Source organism: Pholcus phalangioides, unplaced genomic scaffold (genome assembly GCF_987345545.1).
Source record: "Pholcus phalangioides strain wild (caught in Gottingen) unplaced genomic scaffold, Ppha-v1.0 ptg000008l_1, whole genome shotgun sequence".
NCBI classification, from domain to species: Eukaryota; Metazoa; Arthropoda; class Arachnida; order Araneae; family Pholcidae; genus Pholcus; species Pholcus phalangioides.
The window spans coordinates 7365301-7388078 of NW_028301601.1; the positions used below are offsets into that span (position 1 = coordinate 7365301).

The window sequence follows — 22778 nt, forward strand, 5'->3', positions numbered from 1 at the left end:
CATTCGGAATCACTGGTATAGCATGTTTGTTTATGGCGTTATTACATTATATATACTGTACATATTTCACTTGAAAGCTCTAATTCTTCACCTCTACTTCTACACCTGTCTCCCCTTTCCATTTGTGCTCTCCTTCTAGAGTATCTCAGAGCCACATGGCATCAGGTTGCAAACTACTGCAGTATTATATGCAAAGAAAAATCATTTCACTGAAAATTTGTCTCATATTGAATAAAACTTATAATTTTCTGATTGGCTCTTAAGTAGCATGATAAAGTATTAATAAAAAATGTATCATATTGATAATATTTCAAGAAGTAATAATACACATAGAATTATTAAATTTACTGAAAAAAATTTATCAGTTGATGTTTGTGTACAGTAATATATAACAGTACATTTCGTCAAGCGCGGTCGTCCTTCACTTTAATGTGGGATTGAGATCAGAGGACGTGTGAATTAGAATAACACTGTGTCCTTCTAACACCAAGGACGACCTCACTTTGCAATCTTACTCATATTAGTATACTTTACAAAAACATCAACCGTTAAAATTTTGAACCAAATTTTACAATTTAATAAATATTATTGTGTTCATAAAAATATTTTATCACACCACGTTATTTTTTAATATAATTCATCAATCAAAAAACTTTTTACCGAACTTTTTACTGATGTCAATCGAAAAATCGTATTAATGTTAGTCGGTAGGTGGCAGCAGATATTTCAGATCAATGATTTATATTATTTACATATTAGATTGTAGTGGTTCTTAACATGGTGCCGTATGGCCCTCTAACGTCTCTGGGATATTCTGGGAGGGGGAGCACAAGTGAAAATCAGATGAAATGGGAACCACGACAGAATGCTAAAAAGGGGCCCCTCAGAGAGAGAGGTGATAGATTTCAAATGAATTATGGTGGGAGAAAATTTTAATACTTTCTGAATCCAGCACAGCATTAAACCAAGACCATATCCGCGGGCCCTCATATCCATGGGGGGGGGGGGGGGGGAAGAGATCTGGTACTAAAATTTCTGGATGTGTAATTAATATATAAGCTATTACTTCTCTCCAGCCAAGTACGGGTGGGTGACCCCAGAACACTTTGTCAGTGCCGTCTTAATACGTGGGCCCACCTTGGGACGGCCCGGGTGCCTCAAGTTTTAAAGGGGTGCTCATGATAACGATATTTAGTCAAAATTTTCGAGACCTTCAATAAGGGGCCGTTCAAGTATTACGTAAGCAAATTGTTTGACATTTCTGACCCTCCCAGGGGAAGCGAATTGGAAACCCCTTCCCCCCATCGATGCTGGCGTAATACTTGAATGGTCTCTAAGTGAATAGCATTTTAATGCACAAAATAGGCATTTCTATCCGAGTGTATGGGGCCTTAGAAAAATTACTGTATCCAAGAGTGGGGGAATCCGATGGGGCTCTTAAGACGACCCTGCACTTTTCGTGAGGACCCATGATGTTGAGACACCCTCCCCGCAAAAGGGAAGTTCACTGATTTCTAGCCCAGGATAGGCGCGGGCTCAAGGTCAATACCTCTGAAAATTCATTGGCTCCTCCAAAGTATATGTATTTCATCTACACTGTATAAAATCACAAACACGAAAAGGGCTCGTTTCTATGCAACCGAATTTAGTGACGATTTTATGTAACGGAAGTCGGTGACGATTTTGGGTTGAGTTTTCATTTAACTCTTGCATACATCGGGACCAAGTTACGTGCATGAACCGAGAGGCTCCCACATCCTACAGCAGGGCCCCTAGGCTGGAATAGATGGCGAGACCCCAAACCAGCTTTTTCACGTTCCCCTCTGTGGTGAATTTATATAGTGTGAAAAATCAAAAAGTGATAATAATCGTTCCGGCCCCTGTCAGCCTTGCCCGTGTGGGGGAGTCATGACGAGAGGTATGTATGTACGTATAATACACATATATCACCATTGCTCCCAACACACACGGTCGGGGTTCCGGGGGATTACACAAATACCTTCATGGCGAAGTTAAAAGGTTTCATTTCCAGGGGCCCTTGATGGACCTCATTGCTTTCTTGCTGCTTTAACATTGAAAAATTTGCGATAGCTGAAGCCCAAGATATATCCAGTCTGGGAGGCCCCATAAAATTTGCGAATTCGGGTAATTGTGGGGGGGGGGGGGAGCTGGATTTTATTCGTTGGTAAAATGAATACAAATGAACATTTGCCGTAGCACTCACAGAGGGGATGCCCGATAAGCTTCCGAGTCAGGGGATCCGTTTCATTTTGGGGCCTGGATGAACCTCATTCTTTTCTGTTATTTAACATTGTAGAATTTCCAACAGCGAAAGCCCGAGATAAAGCCAATCTGGGGGTCCCACTAAAAGTATGCGAATTGGTGTCCCGGAACCTGGATTTTATTCGTTGGTAAAATGAATGAAAATGAAAATTTTTCATGGCTCACGTAGCTCCTAGATGTGGGGGGGAGGGGTAGGGCAGAGGCCCCCTAGTTTTATTATATATTATTATTGCATTTTATTATTGATTAAATGTCGTTCTTATTAGTCATTTTTATGTGAATGAATAATTGTGGAACGAATTATCAGTGTTTCCATTATTTCCTATGAAGGAGTTTGATTCGGATAACGAGCACGTTCGGGGAACGACATAAGCTCGTTCATCGAAGTTCCACTGTACAGGAATATGTCCCGTTAAAACGGGTCAAATGATCACCTTATGCCATCGCTGCCCTTTTCAGACGAGGGGCCCGGTGCGATAATTCTATAGTGGGGTCCCTTAGTCCAACTTTTTTCTTCTGTGAGAGAAAGAGAGAGGAATCACAAAAATATTTTTAAAAAATAGAAAAAATCACTGAAATTTCAGAATGAATGCAAGAAAGTTTCAGAATTGATGAAAATTTAGAATTCATTAAAAGAACAATTCCAGATATGGTGAACGTTCTGAACCTATATGAAAGAAATAATTCTAAAATTATTTCTTTTTAGATGAAAATTAATAATTTATTGAAGGAATTCTTGTTACCGTATATGCGGGGCCCGGTGTGACCTCACCTGTCGCACACTGCACGCTCGCAAGGGTGGCCTCTGCCTTATGAAATCCCCAAAAAACTTATTAATTTTCTATTTTATGAGTATGAAGTTTATGAATGAAATGTCTTTTCTTCGACGACGAAATGTTTTGTCATGTGACAAACCACAGATTTTTCGAGTGTTGGAATTGGCCAGCACCTCCTAGAGATAGAAGGCCTCTGCACTCTGCTTGTAACATCAGTAAGTAGTCCATTTTAACCCCCGAAATATTCAAGGAAAAAAATTTCCTGCTCGTGCCAGCATCATCGTTGTGAGGAAAAGAAATGATCGGGCTCAGAATTGGCGATTTCCATGTCCCATATCCAATCACTATGCGGTATTTGTGAGCCAATCGGGAAGATTTTACGCCAAAATAAGAAGAAACGAAATAGGATGCAGTAAAGTTTCCCCCGATTTCCTATCGGTCGTAGGTCCTCGGTTGTACCTCCACTACTATTCCAGGACGAAATAACTGGATTCTAGACTCCCAAAAAGAAGAAAACAACACTTTATTTAATTCGTTATCCAACACCTCCACGAAACCGTCCGGTCACTTCGGTCCAAACTTTTACACTTTCCCCTTTTTCGAATGTCTCCAAACGTTCTCGTTTCTCTCTCTCGCGACTCCTGTTTCTCCTTGGCCTTTTTCCAACCTCTTTTCTCCTGAACCTTACACGTCCCATCATTGAAAAGCACATCCATCATTTTTAAATGATGATGATGCTTCAAGAGCGTAACTCGGTTTCTCACGGCTACCGTGACAGGGCGTCGGCATTACCTTGCATATCCCCCTTCCGGGTCCCTCAGACCAACGCATGACGCTATCCGGTAGGCGAGCGTTGTATCGTGCAGCATCAGCTACTTTGGCGGCGGCGGCCATACCATCCTTGAATGGCAAATAACGGTTGTTCATCCAAGAGTTCATGGGGTGGTGGTCACCACCGGCATAAGAGAAGGATGGCCTTTCCCCGCCCTGATTCCTGGGCACGCCGTTGTTGGCGATTGAAGATTTAGCCGGTTAGCTTCTGGTTTTCTCGGTCTTCGACTGCCGGTTCGTAGCTCTGTTGATTCCTTTGGCAAATGGACACGAAAACAATCGCCAGTTCGATTGCTTGGACGTTTCCTGCCTAGCCGGGAACCGGTTCGGTGCCGATCTCCTCCCTTTGACAGCATGACCATCGTCGTATCGTTTCGAGTTCGTCTTCTTGAGCTGCGAGGCCTTGCCCTCGGATGCGGACGCGACCCGATTGGTCTTTCACTTGATAAGGGCGAACGTCTTCTTCACCATATTCCCGTTGACGCAGAGACAGCGTCTCGTACAGACATCCGGTATCTTAGATCCTCGATTGACGACTGCCACGTCGACGACTTCTCCGTGTTCTGATATAAACTGCGTGCCATGTATGCATGTTTTCTTTCAGGTGGCAAAGAAGCTGAAGCGAGTGATTGGCAACCGAGATCCCAAGGGTCCATCTGCGGATGGATTGGTGGGGACGGAGTGCGGTGTTGGCATTGACGGGCGCGGGCTGCCGGAGGGGGACGGACGTTTGGTTCAGTTCTGTTGCTCCTTTGAGCGATGAGTGGCGGACGGGGGTGTTCCCTCGTGGACTGGGGGAGCCGAGTGCCTCGGAATGTTTTTGCTGGGTCGGAGATCTGGCGGGCGGTCCACCTGTACTCCTTCTTGACCATCGGAGGTTTCCGGGAGCTTCCCGGAGTGTGGCTGCTTGGGATGGAGTGGGGTCCCGGTGGCTTGCGAGTCGGGGGATGTCCGCATGGCCCGGATGTCAGGAGAGTTCTTCCAGCATGGCCCAGCCGCAAGGTAATCCGCTTATATCCCGCAAGGGACAGAGCGGGGGCCATGTTTGATGTTATGATATAAACTGCGACACTGACTCGGGTGTCATTTCCTCGAACGGCATGTTGCAGACCAGGATCATTTTTGCGCATCTGGACTCGAAAGCCGGTATGGGCACAATCCGGCGCACTTTAGTGCCTCCTACGTTGACTTGGAGTTTGTTCGAGTTCCTGAGACAGTACCGGATGACCCTCAATTCCTTGGTCAGGGTCTTGACCTTCCTGAAAGATGAGACCAACCTCAGGCTGATGTAGCCCTCCTTGTTCCTCTGGATTTGTTTCAGCAGAAAGTTGTTCTTCATGATGTTGAAGTCGGTGAAGTAGCTCTCGACTTGGGATATGATCCTCTCCAAGTTTTTCGTTAGGTATGCAAAAATCGTTGTTATTGCCGTTGTTGGCCTTCTGTTTGCCATCGGCAGATGAAGTACATACACCGTCCCTACGGCTTGGCTCATTGATCGGACTTGGAACTAGTACATTTCCCAAGAGTGCGTCGTACGCCGTCGGACATATTAACATTTCATTTATCAAGCGACTCGACACTGCGCAAGAAATCGGCACGTACCCGTGTTTGCCGTCGCTGATCTTCATCATACATATTTTCAGAGGGGCTATCTCACTTTCGCCAAATGCGGACTTGATCCTTATTCTCCCCTCGCCTTCACTGTCGTAGATCTCAACCAAATCCGATCTAACGACTGAGATCTGGGTCCCAGAATCGACCAGGCCTCTTATTGTCTTCTGACCATATTTCAAACTCACGATCTGCGGTGTGTCAATGTCCGCACCGTCACCAGCTGCCGGCACAGTGATATGTGCTGTTAGGACTGTGGTTTCTTCAATCATGTCCCCCTCTTCTATCTGGACAGAGTTCGCCTGGGCCCGACTCAAGGGCTCCTGCTGGACTCTTGCAGGACAAAACCTTGCTATATGGCCTTCTACTCCACACACATAACAAGTGACTGCGGCTCTCTCTCTGGTATTCGAACCCATCGTCGCTTTAGGTGGGAAGGACTCACCCTGAAGTCTCTGGTTTTCGCTGGCTTTCCATCTCGGATTTTGATGAACCGGTCTTGGGGTTCTCGTTCTGTTACTAGGGAAGGGTGTCTTCAGAGTCCTCTTCACATTATCGAACCTATCTAGTTTCTCCGATAGCTCACTTGGAGACACCATATCACTCCATTCGTCCAGATAGTGTTCCTTAAAATCTGCTGGGACGCGTTTTTTCATTTGATCGCTGATGATTAAATCTCTTAGTTGCTCAAACGTCGTGACCTCCAAAGCCGTCGTCCATGCATCAAAATAGGTACACAGTTCATGGTAGAAGTCTCTCCAGGTGCCCTCTTGGTTCTTGTGGCACGAAGAAAACATCTGTCGGAACTTCTCTGGGGTGAGTTTGAATCTCCGCAATAACAATTCTTTAACTTGGTTATAGTCCTGTACTTGCTCTTCCGGCTCGCGGGCAATTAACTGGTTCATCTCGTAGGGAAGAAGTCCCAAGAGCTCAGCTAACCAATCTTCCCGTGCCAGGGCCGCGCGACGAGCTTGCCGCTCGAACAGCACCAGGTACAGACTTATGTCTTCTTCCATTCTGAACTTTTGCATCATGTTCTGGAAATCCCGGCTGGGGGTTCTGCCGCGCCCAGCTTGATTATTCTCCTCTCTTCTGACTCCTGTCTCGATCCTCAGTCTTTCGAGTTCATGTTCCATCTCCTTTTCCCTACGCCGCTCCTCCATCTCCATCTCTTTCTCTCTACGCCTCTCCTCCATCTCCATCTCTTTCTCTCTACGCCTCTCCTCCATCTCCATCTCTTCTCTTTCTTTCCTATTGCCTATGATCGTTTTCAGCATCTCTCTGCACGTCGCTTCGTTGTACAGTTCACTTTCCTGTATGGTACTCACTAGTTGCATTAAGTTGAACTCCGGCCGGACTTCTACCCCCAAGTTGGCGACCATGGTCTCCAGATCCTCCTTGTTCCCCTTTGCCAAATACGCCATCTTTATTTATCGTCTCGATACCGCCGTACAACACTTGCTCTTTTTTCCCTGGGCAGGATTGCCCCTCTCAGCACCGGTTGTCGGGTTGACTTCACGAAAAAAAAACAGCGTGGGTGCTCGACGCTGCTACTATCCTTCTATACGAACCGGGTGGTTCCACCGTCGCTAGGACACTCTTCTTCGAATTCAGCTCACAATCTTGAGTCGTTGAAGCTACGACCTCATCCTGCCGACTGCGCCAGTAAAGTTTCCCCCGATTTCCTATCGGTCGTAGGTCCTCCGTTGTACCTTTACTACTATTCCAGGACGAAATAACTGGATTCTAGACTCCCAAAAAGAAGAAAACAACACTTTATTTAATTCGTTATCCAACACCTCCACGAAACCGTCCGGTCACTTCGGTCCAAACTTTTACACTTTCCCCTTTTTCGAATGTCTCCAAACGTTCTCGTTTCTCTCTCTCGCGACTCCTGTTTCTCCTCGGCCTTTTTCCAACCTCTTTTCTCCTGAACCTTACAGATGCTGTGTTTCAAAATGTAGCAATCTTGCTAGGTAGTCTGAATGACGTTTATGGCAAACAGTGCAGAGGCATTCTATCTCTAGGAGGTGCTGAACTGGCACACCTATTTTTACTAAACATTTAATGCTTTATTGTTGTATAGACTAATAAATAGAACTGGTATCTGGGTATAAATTCAGTTGCACTGCTTTGGCAATGATGAAGACGTATGTGGTATGCTCTATGTCTGACATCGAGAAATAGCGAAGTTGCTTGTAACTGGTCTGTCACTACGGAGATACTAGGCTTGAACCCAGGTGCATAAGCAGGATTGACCTATGAAGAAGACACAACAGGTTTCGGAGCAGCGCAATGAATTTCTTCCAGGAAATTCTCGATTACCAACCTTAGAAAAACATTTTGAGTTAACAGAACAGAAATGGATTATGGTAGTATATAGGACATCCTGTAAGTGCTAATGCGGATTATATCTCATCAACCGCCTGTCGTAGAGGCAGGGTCGCAACTCGATACTTTATCACCTAGGGGCAAACAGGTATTTTGGCGCCCCATGCCATGTAGAAGAAGCAGTTAAAGGGGGAATTCGGCGCTCCTTCTGGTCCAGCGCCCGGGGCACCAGATCCGCCTGCTCCATCCTAATTGTTGTCCTGCGTAGAGATATAATTCCAATACAAAGAATGCTCGAAAAGCGTTCAAAAATCACCCTGTACCAGTTATAAGGGTGAGAATACAAAGTGTCACAAAAAAAAATAAAAAAATAATCTAAATTTCTATATGGGTCCCCCCCCCCCTTGTCCTCTAACTTTCACATTAAAGTTTTTGCTCTGTCTATCCTTAGCCCCTTGGGACCCTTTTCTTGTGAGTTCGGACTTTTTGTCGGATGGAATAGCCTTTTTGTCGTTATATGGGGTGAAAAATAACTTGCACGAATAGAAAAAAAAATGTGACTCATGATACTAGTCGTTGTAATGGAACGGTGACAGTAAAGGCTAATCCTCATAACGAGCCGCGAAATATTATGTAACTGATCGTAAAGGGATTAAATTTTTTATCTGAATTCAAGTATGTCGTGGAAGTTGGTTGAAGAATTTTTGGGTTTTGCAACATTCATTTTTACTGCCATCTGTTGAGTTAAGTTTTATCTATAAAGTTTTAATATATATTTCCAATTCGCCAAAGATTCTGGAAATTGGAGCAAATTATGATCAAGAAAAAAATAATTAACTAAAAAAAAATGTAAAAAAGAAATGAATTCGATCATTCATTGTGATCATAGCGATCGTTCATTGATTTTTAAAGAGTATATTTTGATGAAATAAAAATGAATTAAATACACCTCTCATGTGGTGAAGTATTAAAATTTAATTTATCCGTCGCCTTGTGTGGAGCGAACGGTCAAAAATGTGCACCATAGTTTCCCAAATTTTTTTGTCCAATCGGCCCCAACGCAATGTAACCCATAGGGATCCTATGATACCCGCAGCTTCTACCGCCCCCCTGGAACATTACATCGCCCACGTTGGGAGTTACCAAGGGTTCTCAACGTCTTGCGGGAATATTGAATGGTTTACGGCCGTATTCACCAACACAATTTAAACTATAATCGCAAGTTAAAGGATTAGCGATCGACACGGATTTGTTAAAATCCTCAATTTAACCAATCCGTTTCTATCTTCAATCCTTTCACCTGCGATTGCAGTTTAGACTGTGGTGGTGAATACGGCCATTAGAAAGGTATCATGGGCCACTGCATTAAATGATATAAAACTATGCCTGCTGTGAGTCATTGCTCAAGTGATCTGCATACACGTCTCGGATCACTTAAGTGATATGGAACTACACCGCAGATTATTTAAATGATCTGTAAATATGCAACGAGACACTTCAGCCGTCTTTAAATGTACCTCGGGTCACTTCTGGAACAGCGCCGAAGTTCACGCAAATGACATGGAAAGATGACTTGGGTCACTTAGATGGTCTGGAAAATATGCAAAAATTCCACCTCAAACGATGTGAAAATGCGGGGGTTACTTTAGTGCTCTGTAACTGTGACCACGTTACTCAAATGATATGTTAATTTGTTTTGAGGGTCACTAAATCTGGAAATATACCATTCAACTGAAGAGGAACTGCACAGCAAGTCACTTGAGTGATCTGTTCATGTGCCACTTAGTTCATTTTTACAAAATTACAATTTTACAAACGTATGAGGTCGCGGACTACATCAGATGACTCCGAATTCGACATTTGGCCCTTGGATTGAGCATGTATGATGTACGCCATAACACATGGGGATAAACTTCGTTACATCAATCATGAGTTTCTAAATGAAATCATGGGGATAAAAACAGTTTGGCTCCTTTCAGAATGCACTCTTAACTGCCCATAGAAAGAGGGCCATCTTGAAAGACGGGCCAATCCGGGCATTGTCCACGGGTGTGCACAAAGAGATCTGGCTCTATCATTTCTGAAAGTAAAGCCAGGGCCACACAAGTGTCTAGTCTGGCCCAATAGACATTTTCGCAAATATTTGCTTCCATTATTTTCCTTTCCCTGATACAAAGAAGCAGCAGCGATGTATGTTGGCTACAAACTGGCTCAATGATTCTTGGCGAATATTTGCAGGAGCAATATAGTGAGCAATTTAATACGCTAACGCGTGTTATGATTGTTGACGTTCTTCGACCAATGCGCGGCTAGTCTGATTGGAAGATCCGGAAGGAAAGCAGCTCCTGTTACTTGTGCTGGAAGGTCCTGGTCGTTCTCTTCGACCAGCTATCCAATACCTTCCGGCCTCCAATATTTTATGATTAATGCCAACGGTGCAGCGGACACACTACTTGCCCATGACCAAAATTGGAACGTATTTGGCCAGCCTTGATGCGAATACATCTCTTTCTTAAGCATGTAAATCAGAGGTGCCTAACTTATTTCTGTTCGAGGGTTAACTGCTACAAATATTCAACAAAGATGCATTACCTGAGCGTCCGTCCAAAATACGATTTGATTGAGTGATGGAAAATATACCGTATATAATTTGAGGATATTATATAACATATTTTATTTTTTTGAAAAGTATGCAATCTGTAATTATCAAAATTATCCATAGATCTTTCAAATATCATGAAATTTTTAGAGAGTCTTTTTTCATTCAGTTTTTCATTTTGTATTCAGAGAATTTGTTATAAAACACTTTACGAACACTAGATGACAGATCGAGCCAGAAACACTCATGAAAAATTTATGCGTAACCTATGTATGGATACGCAAATTTCGTATTTACGAAATAAACGCTATAAATGCGAAATTCACTATATAGATAAATGCGAAAAAATGTGAAAATTCGAATTTTTACTACTTTTCCGCTAAATCTCGGTAATTTACGCTTTTTACACTTAGACGACGCTAATTCATCCATGTTCTCCCGAGCTGTAACTGACACCATAAAAGAATACCAAAAATTGAATACTCTCAAGTAAAGGGCGTAATATCAGACTCTACTGCCTGATTTAACTTATTAAAAACACTTATTGGGCTCATAAAGAGAATTTCGTGCGTGAAGTATTTATTAACGAGTTCAAAGAACTGAACAGTTGTAGCCAAGACGTAGAAAATTTCATTTGCACTCAAGAAAAATGAAAAATGCGTATTTAAGCTACCAAAAAAAGTATCACAACTGCAAGCAAAGCGCTTCCCGACGCTTGTAGTGACCAGGAGGAATTCGTGCCATTTATCTGCGAATGCATTAAACATATTGTTGCTTTTTTCAAGGAATATGAAGACAATAACTCGAGCGTGTTCCTTAGAGGAAAGTTTTGGCAATGTAATTTCAGCTCGTAAAACAAGAGTTGAGCTGAATTTCGTTTCCGAGCGTTCGTAGGAACGGTTTTGTGTGAACGAATTTTGTAGTATGATTGCCTCACTAATCGACAATTTGGAAGGATCAAACTATACATTCGCGCAGGTTTACTGGAATAAGTTCAAGAGAAGCTTTCAAGTCTAAAAGAGACTTGAAACTGGTGTAGAGTGGTGGTGTAGAGAATATTATATACTGATGACAACACAACAGGAGAGAAGAGTTTAATTAAACTGACACGCTTGACATTCAACGAAACTGATTACTAAAAATACACAACACAGAAATTTTACGTTTTTATTTGTGGTTTTGAATTCTGGTGATAGAATTTTTGGTATTTTGAAGGTTACGAATACTAAAATGTGTGACCATATATATATATAAGAGTTTTAGAAAAAGTATCAAACAAGTAGCTGTGTGTGTAAGGCACATTTCCAGATCTCTAGAGTGGCACACTTATAGATCACTTAAGCGGCCCGTGGCATTTTTATACATAATTTTGGAGACTCGAGGCTCATTTCGGGGGTAACTCAAGAAGCCCGTGACATATTTTCAAAACAATGAAGGGGGCCCGTACTTCCCAAAAAGTTGAGCACCCTTTTGCTAAATATCTGACAAATGTGTTTCAGTGACAGGGACTTCCGCAATGAGTGCTTTAAATTATTATCGAATACTGGCGAGGTTTTATCACTGAATCAAGCCCCCACACACAGACTAAACACCCCCAATTATTATTGATTTTATTTCCCTTTGCCATCCGCAGATGAGGCAATTTTTGACTTATACGATTCCGCGTAAACACACACACAAAGTAAGATATGCACGCTGTTTCGTACAATATTCTCCTACTTATAGCTGAGATACACTCCTCCGAGGTGTTATCGGACTTTGCCACCATCTGTCCCTACAGATGATTATATTTATGATAGCCGTTGACTCCGAATGAAAACGAGTGTGTGCGTGAGGAAGAGTGTACCTCTCTTCCCCAGATTTGTTTAATTTCTTGGATGACTTTTTCCCCCACTCCCTTTTCTCTCATCATCTCCTCTCTCCAAACAATAAACAAGAATATATATGTATATATATATATATATATATATATATATATATATATTAATCAAACTGAGCAAATGGTCGTCTATTTATTTACAGCTGCATTTTAAGATCCTATCGTTTTTGCGGGTTTGTCACGTACAAAAAAAAAATCTGGCGGAGATCAATCCCCAAAATAAAAATTTCTATCGAAAGTATACACGCATACGAAAGTCATACGCACCGAATGATAAAAAAAACTTTTATACATAACTGTATATATATTATTCACAAAAATATTTAGAACAATTATTAATTATTGTTAATTCACGCTAGAGCTCTTATAGCCAAATCACTAGTATTAATTTACTGAATATTTTGATTTTTCACCGAACCGGCTGCGTTAAAATCTTAAAAGCAGACGACACAGCTCCCTAAGCCAGCAGCTAGCATACGGCAACACACGGAAAGGTGTGGTCTGAAGAGGGACGAACCAGCGCCATCTTTAGCCAGAGCGTGCTTTAGAAGGTGTTGGACGAACCCATCCACGGCCAACTGACGCCCCAGCTCCGGTCCTGGCACGGTGCGGATATCTGTGTCCAGACCTTATGGCACGCACATCCCGATGCGGCACCTACGTAAAGTTTTTCTTCTTTCCAAAAAACGGCTGAATTTTCGAAAAATTGGCTATAACGCGTAACAATAAATCAAATACTTAAAGTACGCAAATATGATTATTACGTGGGGTTTATATTTATTTTAGGCTGAAAAATCTGGCTTCCTTACGTCGTTGCGGTGCATTACGTTGAGCAAACTCTTTTATTCTGATGATTTTTTTGATTAGAATGTGGCGTTTAGGCTCATGCGACGAAAGAGAAAAGAAATACGGTTATCATGACTTCAGCAATTCAATGTTGATATTTCTGTGGTGTTTGGTCAGAACATGATATCTCCAAAAAAATGGCTTTTTGATCTGGAAGTAAGTTTTGCTAATTATAACTAATTAGAAGTGAGATAAATGCACAAATACGTGCGTACCGCTAAAAAAAAAGTTAATGTATGATATTTTCATTTGTATTTGTGTGTATGCTTTATTTTTGATTTTTAAATCACAATGAAAATGCTTATATTCAATGTCCGCCATATGGATAGTTGTAACAGCAAAAACTCCAAATATTTTAGGACACGTAGCTTAGAAAAAGAAATAATTTTTTTTTTCTGTACATTCCCCCCACAATAACCTATCCATTTTTATTGATGCGCATTGAATAAATAACAACAGGTGAGAGAATATTGGACATTGGATCATCCCCAGTGGTTACACATCCTCTTGCTTACGTGTGTTTAACAAATGTTCCACCTGTTGATGCACTGAAAAGCAATAATGGATCATTAAAATGCAATTATGCCCGAAATGAAATCGGACACGTCAGACGCATTCGCTATTGTGTTTCCAGCATCGGATCGTCAAGAATTTTCTCATACGCTTCCGAAGACAATGATTGCAAAAGCAAACAGTTGCAAACAAAATCCCATTCTCACCCAGCTCCAAGCACATTCACGTATTTCGTTAAAGCACATATTGTCCATTATTATTGAAATTCAATTTTAATTTGAAACTCTTGAACCATGTCATCTTGAAATGGCCGTTTCTTTGGGAAATGAATAGGAAATTATGAAAAAAAAGTCAATATTCCACGATGACTCGATCATTTTCTTGGAATCTAGAATGGTAATTTCTGGTCGACGCCCATGAATAATGAACGGTAGCAGGTGAGTAAATTCGACGTCGGATCATCTCAACTCATTGTTCATTATTAAAAGTTGTTTACGTATTGCATACCGTGAGAAATATTTCACCTGTTGTTATTAAAACTCTAAAAGCGATTACAGTTCTTGGAAATGAACAATTACAACTGCAATGTAATCAAAAATTCATTCATTATTGTTTGTTTAGCGAGTATTTCCGCATCTAATACTCAAAACGCAGTTGACCCATTATCTAGAATTTTCTCATCCGCTTCGTGGGGGAATCAATAGGTCTTTAAGAAATCCCATTGTCAATTTTGGGGAATTTCTGGAAAGTTATCCCACCTGTTACTCCCGAATAGCGTATAAAAGCAGCATCGTTCGGCTCATCGAGTCATGTTTTCTGATACATCTCAAGATAGATGCATCTCTCTCTCTCAGCTTAAGAAAAGTCTCCAGCAAACTCCAGTTATGTAAGTATATACTGTATTGATTTTTTTCTGTATTGAAATTATAACATTTTCTTTGAAAATAGTGACAACGTTTCTTTGAAAATAATTGCACTGTTTCTTTAAATATCATTGGTAATCGTGTTTTTTGGCAAAAGTTTTATTTTGGTTAGGACTAAATACCCCATTGAGAAGTGGCACATTTGCCCATAGTCCCCTACTAATTTTAGAGAACATAATAATTTAGTACTTAATAATTATTGCTGTAATTATTACGCTTAATTACCGAGCACTTTTGATTGTTGGTGTGATGTTCCTACAATGTCTTCTATGTCTTGAGCTTTCTCAAATTTCAGTGCTTTATTGTTAGTATTGCATACGCTCTGTCTCTAGTTTTGTTCCGATATCTCAGGGACTATCTGCTAAATTATAACATTGGATTCCGTTCAAACGTTCCTCGTAGAGAGAGAAAGAGAGAGGTATTGTTGCAATTTAAAAAGATTTCAAAATGTGTTCAAAAACCACTCTGTACCAGTATTTTTAACTTCAAAAACTGGTACAGAGAGGTTTTTGAATACATTTTGTACACATTCAAATATCGGCGAAAAGATGGGAAAGAACAGCATAAACGAGGGAAATAAGCGTTGTCCGTTAGTTTATGCTGTTATTTATTATTATTATTTATTTTTTCATCTTTTCTCAGATTTTTGAACTCAAGTATCTTAGCGAATATTGCACTTTAGAAACGTGGGTTTTTTTTGGTTGTTGGCCTAAATGAGAGACGGGAGGGGGGGGGGGTAACAAAACAGCTCTTTAATTGGGTTTTTCAGGACAGCGTCCGTATGAAGATTTAGATCTTTTTATTCTGTGAGACTGTATTTTCACTCTAAAAACTGTTAGAGGATAATTTTTGAACTCATTTTGAGCATTTTTGAAATTGGAACCATTTCTCTGCGATGAACGGTTCGTGTGATAAAGGCTACCTTAGTAGGGACTTACAGAACACCCAGTATACGTTAGGTTAAATGTGATAAATTGGTTATGCATAATGAGCGGACTTTTATCGGTAATCCCGTATAATAATCGAATCATCCGAATAAGTCAATATTTACGTAATTATTGTAGATTGTATTTGAATGCTATTTGGTGAAAGAATATTCTGGTGTTTATAATTATTTTTCAGATTTGTGTTCTGTAGTTGTATCGACTACAAAATAGTTTTGTAGCGTCTCTAGAGCCTTCGGCAACGAAATTTCAATCGGTATCTTCAGCAAAAAATCAAGATCGTTTGAAATATTTGTAAGACCATTCAGTCACTACATGGAATCCGTGAGTTTCTATTAATTTATGTTATGCTCTTGTATTATGTAACTGATTTATGTTTTTATATTGGACTGCTGCATTATGGATACATTTGACATCCATATTTTTATGGGCATCTTTTTTTCAGCCACCTGTTGTGACCTTTGTGTTTGTATTTGTACTAGTATATTTTTTAGAAAAGAAATGTAAATTTCTGATTAAGGGGGGTTGGTGGACGCGAATTTTTCAAAATACACGTTTTTTGAATTTTTCGATTTTTAAATACTATAGACTTCTCTGCGTCAAACTGTGTTCAAAATTTTGTTCTACCTGTACTTAAAACATTTTTTAAAATAATTTAATAATAACTGCTTAGCAGACATTATAGATGCTAATGCACTAAAATACTGCTTTCTCAAAACAAAGTTCTTGTTGGATAAGAAAATTTTTTCTGAACACCACTCATTCAAATGTCTTGAACCTGTGTAGCTCTCAGCAGTGGTGTTATATGCTTTAACATGAGGATTTTTATATTAAAGTCATTCAAAAAAAATTTGACACAAAATGTGGGTAAATTTTGGTGATTTTTGAAAAAGTTGCATGTTGTTGAAGTTAAAATTTGAAAAAAATGGCCAGTACTTATAATACTAAATGTTCTTGTTAAATTGTGTAAAAATGTCCATAGTGTTGGAGAAAAAAAATTGAGTGTCTAAAGAGAATAGAAAATATTTTAAATGTTCCTTAAACGATGCAGATATTTCCCATAGGAAAGCATGGGAGCCAAGATCGTGCATCAACCCCATTAGTTTTAAATTTTTCAATTAATATAAATTAATTAACTTTATTAAACCCTTTATATCCTGACGGTACTTTAAAGTACCCGGTGAGATAATTTCTCTCTTTTGAACTAATTAATTGTTTCGTAAACATTGTTTTTTTTGTCTTTAATTAGAACTAAAATGACCTACCAAATAATTTAAATGATAACTATTTATTATTATCATTACATTCATACCTTTAATTTTAATTTATTATAGTTTTCATCTTATTCTACTTTCTATAATGCCAGATACAGAGGTTTAATTAAGATAAAAAAAATTATGATTTCGAGAAACGTCATTTATCACGAGACAAAAAAATATTAAAGAATAAAGTATTTTTCTTATTTTTCAAAAACTTATTTCTGTTCATGAAAAAAGAAATTAATCGGAAATCGGGATAAAATTTACGAAAATTTCACATTTAAAAAAATCATAAAAAAATTACATTTCTTTGTAAACGAACTTTAAAAAATACTAGATCATTTAGTTTGAAACAAAATGTTAATTTCGTACAAAAATTTGTATGAAAATAAATTGAAAGAGAATTTCAAACAAAAGCGTTGGGCAAATGCAACGTCAGCTTAAAAAAATTACCTAATTAACTTTAAAATATTGCCCTTGTAACTGTAAACGGGAAAAATTCATATTTTCTCAAATACCTATTTATTTTTCTTCAGCAAAACACGGTTTCCATATTTCTTGTTTTTCATTTTTTATTTACAATTTCGATTATTTTAATTAGGATTTGGTTGGTTTTTTTTTTTTTTTTTGTGCAGGCCACTTCATTAGATTGAAAACGTGTCGCGGGACACTTAAATGATTTGCCAATGCTTCTTGGTTCTTTTAAGTGATCTGTAAATGCACTACGGGCCGCTAAAGTGATCTGGAACTGTATCGTGGGCCGCTTGAGTGATATGTAGATGTGCTGCGAGTCACTAAAACGGTCTGTAAATGTTCTTGGCTTAAGCATTGAGTACTCGTGGTGCTTTAGGGGGGGGGCACCATGGTACTCGTGACTAACAGGTTGAAGATGGCTGTGTTAAATGGATGATAGCCTTGTCCCTATTCCGATTATATTTAATTCCATCTCCCAATCATTTTCTCTAAGTTAAAAGTTAAAATTTTATTTGATTAGCTTTTGACTACGAACACAACATGTGGGTCATCATGTTCCTCAACATTAGGGTTTCGACGGATAATGTCTATTCAAACACACATTTTTTAATGACGATTGGCCTTCCCGATAACCGACCAAGACCAGGTTTCTACAACATTAATACACATAAAAGTATATAGTTCTTAAGCAGTAATATGTAAAAAAAAAATTTTAATTTTATATTTATCTCGCTTTTTTATGAACAGTTCAGAACATGTTGGAGCCAGTCACCCAGATATACGTGTTGCTGAGGGTATCGTCCCGGAGGATTGGAAACTTGCTGACGTTGTTCCGATATTTGGGAAGGGTAGTGGAGAGGCGGTGTCAAATTATCGTCCAGTGAGTTTGACGAGCTCCCTCTCGAAAATTTTGGAAATTGTCATCAAAGGGCAGTTTGTGAAGTGGATAGACGAGAATAATGTATTGTCGGATGATCGGCATGGGTTCAGCGGGGAAAGGTCATGTGTAACTGACCTCCTTTGCTTCTATGATCACGTGACTAAGGCTTTGGGTGGGGGCAAGGATGTAGACGTTGTTTACCTTGATTTCCAGAGGGCATTCGATAGGGTCCAACATAGCAAACTCTTGGGGCGTTTGCACGAGATTGGAATTGGGGGCAACTTGCTGAATTGGATAGAGTCGTGGTTGAGAGATGGTCGCAGCGAGTTATGGTGAACGGGGAATTCTCTGGTTGGACAGACGTCACAAGTGGAGTTCCTCGGGGAAGTGTCCTTGGCCCCATGCTTTTTTTCACTTTTTATCGATAAACTCGATCAGGGTATCGATGGGATTAATAGAAAATTCGCGGATGATGTGAAGCTAATGGGGGTAATCGGGAGTGAAGGCGATGGGGAGTTGCTCCAGACCAACTTAAACAGGATTGCAGCATGAGCAAATGAATGGAGCATGACGTTTAGCGTGGATAAGTGCATGGTCGGTCATTTTGGTTCGAACAACCCTCGGTTCTCTTACGAGTTGAATGGTGTCACTATCCCGGATGCAACTAGGGTCACCGATTTGGGAATTCTCATTGACGAGCGACTTAGGTTTTCTGAACATTGTTCAGCGGTGGTGAAAAAAGCGAATAGAATGCTTGGTCTCATTTTCAAAAAGGTCTCTTAGCATTCTCCTGAAGTCATTCTTCCGCTTTTCCAAGGCTTAGTTCGTCCTGGACTGGAGTATGCTGTAAGGTTTTGGAGACCATACCTACAGATGGACATAGAATTGATTGAAGGGGTGCAGAGAATAGCTACGCGTGTCCTTGTTGGCACACAGGGCTTGAGTTATGAAGAGAGACTTCATTTTTTGAATATGTTTACATTGGATGAACGTAGGTGTCGAGGAGATATGATCGAAGTGTTCAAAATTTTCAATGGGATGGATAGGATGGACCATGAACTTTTAGTACACCGCCAATCGACTGCTTTTACAAGGGGACACCAGTATCGATTGGTGAGGGACAATACAAGGTCATGGTGTCGCAGGGAATTTTTCTCTAATAGGGTTGTTAATAAATGGAATAGCTTACCCCCGGAGGTAGTAAATTGTAACACAACTGACAGACACGTTTAAAAAGAAATACGATAAACATGTTGGGGTAAATCGAGAAGCTATCCATTCTTAGAGTAAGACAACCATAGGTATTCTTTATGGGCATTGTATAATATTTTATCATGTGTATATATTTGTTCATAATTTGTGTTAATTGCATTTTTAATTGGGTTGCTTTTTTTTTTTTAAATATATGACAACCATATTTTTATGGGCATTTTTTTATCAGCCACCTCGTTGGACATTTTGCCTGTTGTGGCGTTGTATTTGTTTGTCATCATAATTTTGAATGCTTTTTGCATAGATGTAAATTTCATATTTGTGGTTAGTGTAGTTGGTTTTTTTGACTGAAATGAATTCATTAATTTAGGAGCAGTAAATGAGAAATACTTTTGAAAGAGATGTTTTTGTTTTTTTTTGTTTTCGGCACTTCAAAATCATGTTTGATTCTCACTGCTGTTCTATTTGTTTTTCTCTGAAACCAATTTTTATTTTTCGTCGCAAAAGTTTATCGTTCGGTAAATATATAATCCCTGCCGTCTCTTTCCAATTGCATTGATGTTTGAATTGTGCACCTGTGGAGTTAGAGCCTACTGGCCTTGCACAGGTTTTGTATATGATAAATAAATAAATACAAATAATTGTCTGATGTCTAGGGTCTGACAGTTAATTTTTCTATCGTTTCCAGTATAGGCTTGTGTTAGATATTTCTTACCTTCTTATATGTGTTACTTAGTTGTATGATATTACAATGGTATGCTCCACCCCACTCACACAAACTATAAGTTATAACTCAGAAAACCCACGCGTAAAAGACATCTTTCAAAAAATCCTCCCCTATCAAATACTTGAGCTTAAATTACCAGTTAATATAGTTTTTTCACATTTCGTTCCCATCGAAAAAATTGTCTCAAGACAGTTTAAGTTTCAGTATTTTTGCGTGACAAAATAAATTAGTTTTATTCTTGGAGCGTCACCTATCGTTGACTATAAATACTAAATTTTAATTTAATACTTATACGTTATGCTAATATATTTTCATACTATATCTTTCTTTTCTTCATTTGAAAAATCAATTTTTCAATAATTTATGAAACATTAGCTTATTTCGATCAGTTGTGTCCACTTATGAAACAATCAGATACAGTGAAATATCGGTTAATACGATCAGTCTTCATGAGCGAACTCCATGAATAACGTTGAAAAGTTTTATTCCTTTTGAAATATATTTTATACCCGACATGCTCAAGGCATGTAACGATTTGAACGGGCATACGGTTTTCATATGCCCATACGTTTCCCGATCTGGTAATTTCCAAAATAACAAAAGAAGCCTCAAAATATAGTTGAATGATTTTACAAAAACACAAACAGACTTTCTTCCACTTTTCTTCCAGCGTTTCCTTCAGGTCTTCTGTCCATATTCTTCTTGGTCTTCCTCTTTTCTTGTATCCTCTCATCTATAATTCTAATATTATGATTTAGTATTCATGGGGACAAATTTTAACCCTTTCAGCGGCATGGCAGAAACCACTAACCCCCTTTAAAATGCCATATAATTTTTCAGCGAAGTAGACTTTCGATTTTCAGCAGAAGCAAAGTAAGGGTGTAAGGGAAAGGATTTCGTTTACATAAATCAATTTCACAAAATATAAGGACTTGTCAATGCTGAAATACGAAACTTTCAAAGAAGTGAGATGCTGTTAATGCCGCTGGAAGGGTTAAAGGGTGGAAGAACATGCCAAAACAAGTATTTTTTTTTTCATGCAATATGTGGTTGAATGTGAATAAATAAGTAAATGAATGTAATGAAAAGATTTTAATGACAGTTATTAACTTTTTCCCTTTTAAAGATAAGCATCCACTAGCTGTGTAAACACACCCGAATTTTAGACTGCTGTATAAAAATAGTGGACTTGTTGCAGTTTCCTGAATAATTTCCTGTTCCGGAGATCAATATTCCAGCTATTACAAAAATCATCTCTGCGGACGTCGAACAGTTTTTATATTTCTTCTACCTCAGCCAATCAGTCAACTGAGAAATCTGACAGTATTCGCCACGGAAACTGAGTAATTACTGTTTTGACTGTATTGCAATGGTCTGTGTTATTGAATTTGTCTGTACTGTCTTGTATACGCTCTTTTTAATTTCATTGACTCAAATGAGCCTCATCTTGACGCGATAATAATTTTTTGCTAATCATTATAATAATACAATAAATATATTTTTTATTTGGTAAAGTTTTGGTATTTTCAGTATTCAAAATTTCAATATCCGAATACCGTCGTGTTGAACTGACTTGTACTGACTGTATTCGAATATTGAATACCAACTTATTCTCATCCCACTCAGTTCAATTTCATTGAACGGTGAATGAGCACTGGATACCAAAAATAATATATTAATTTGTTTTGTTATTTTAAGATTGATTAATAATTATTATCAAATTTAGATGAGACTATTTTGCGAGTCTGATGTAAAAGTAATGAGTATGGTTTTGCTCTCAAGGGCCTGTAAGTTTCAACCAAGCTTTAACATGCTTTTATTTCTTGATGGAGTTGTTCGACTGAGCCGTTCTACACTGCATGTTCTTCTCCAAATTTCTATTAATACTATAATAATTAATAATCGGTAAAAAAATCATTTTTCGTGTTCCTTTTTTTTTTTCCAAATTTCTGTCAAACCTATCTCTTTCAGAAATAATTATTTCCAATATTAATCTCTTACAAACATCAACAAATAGCATAAATAATCTTTCTGAAAGAAAATCTATCCTATTAAATAATTTAAATTTTTTTAAATGCCCCGTTTAATTAATTTTTTTAAATCTCATTTTAAAGTTATCGAATTCAGGTAAATGTTTTCTAAGTCAACTACCCCCTGACGTCGATTTTATCACCGTTTTCTTCAGTAATCATTACATAATTATTTCGGTGGAACTGATAAAATTGTTACATTTTCAGTTCCGGGAAACTAAGATTTTAAACACTTTTTTTCGGAATAATTATTTTTCCTCTTCTCACATATCCCAGTCAAAATGACTCATGTACGCCACGAGTTTTCTCACCAATGATTACGATATATAGATATCTGAGGGTTCTTTAGTTCATATACCAACATGGGATTTTCGAGTGTCTACTGTGACCTGTACATTCACGACAATCGTAACCGTTATCATATCCTTTTTATAGCAATGTACATCTTGCAGCATCTGTAAAAAGGAGGTTATAACAACAATGATTGTCGCAAGTGCACAAACCACAGAAGTGTACATCTTACGGCATCCATGGCTAGTACACTTGCAAAAATGATTGTTGTTATCATCATTATATCGATTTTCACCATCGCGACAATGACTGATAATGCTGTCATCTGCTTCTTACAGATGCCGGAAGATGCACACTGCTGTGAATTGC

The 22778-nt window shown here is 39.0% G+C and overlaps 1 long non-coding RNA gene across 1 annotated transcript; it reads left to right on the top strand.

The window, feature by feature from the left end:
* The first annotated feature begins 14513 nt into the window (after positions 1–14513).
* On the top strand, positions 14514–21547 carry LOC149083582 (uncharacterized). The gene is made up of 3 exons (XR_016192908.1): positions 14514–14555; positions 15715–15860; positions 21215–21547. It is a non-coding gene; the product is annotated as an uncharacterized LOC149083582 (long non-coding RNA).
* The last annotated feature ends 1231 nt before the right edge of the window (positions 21548–22778 follow it).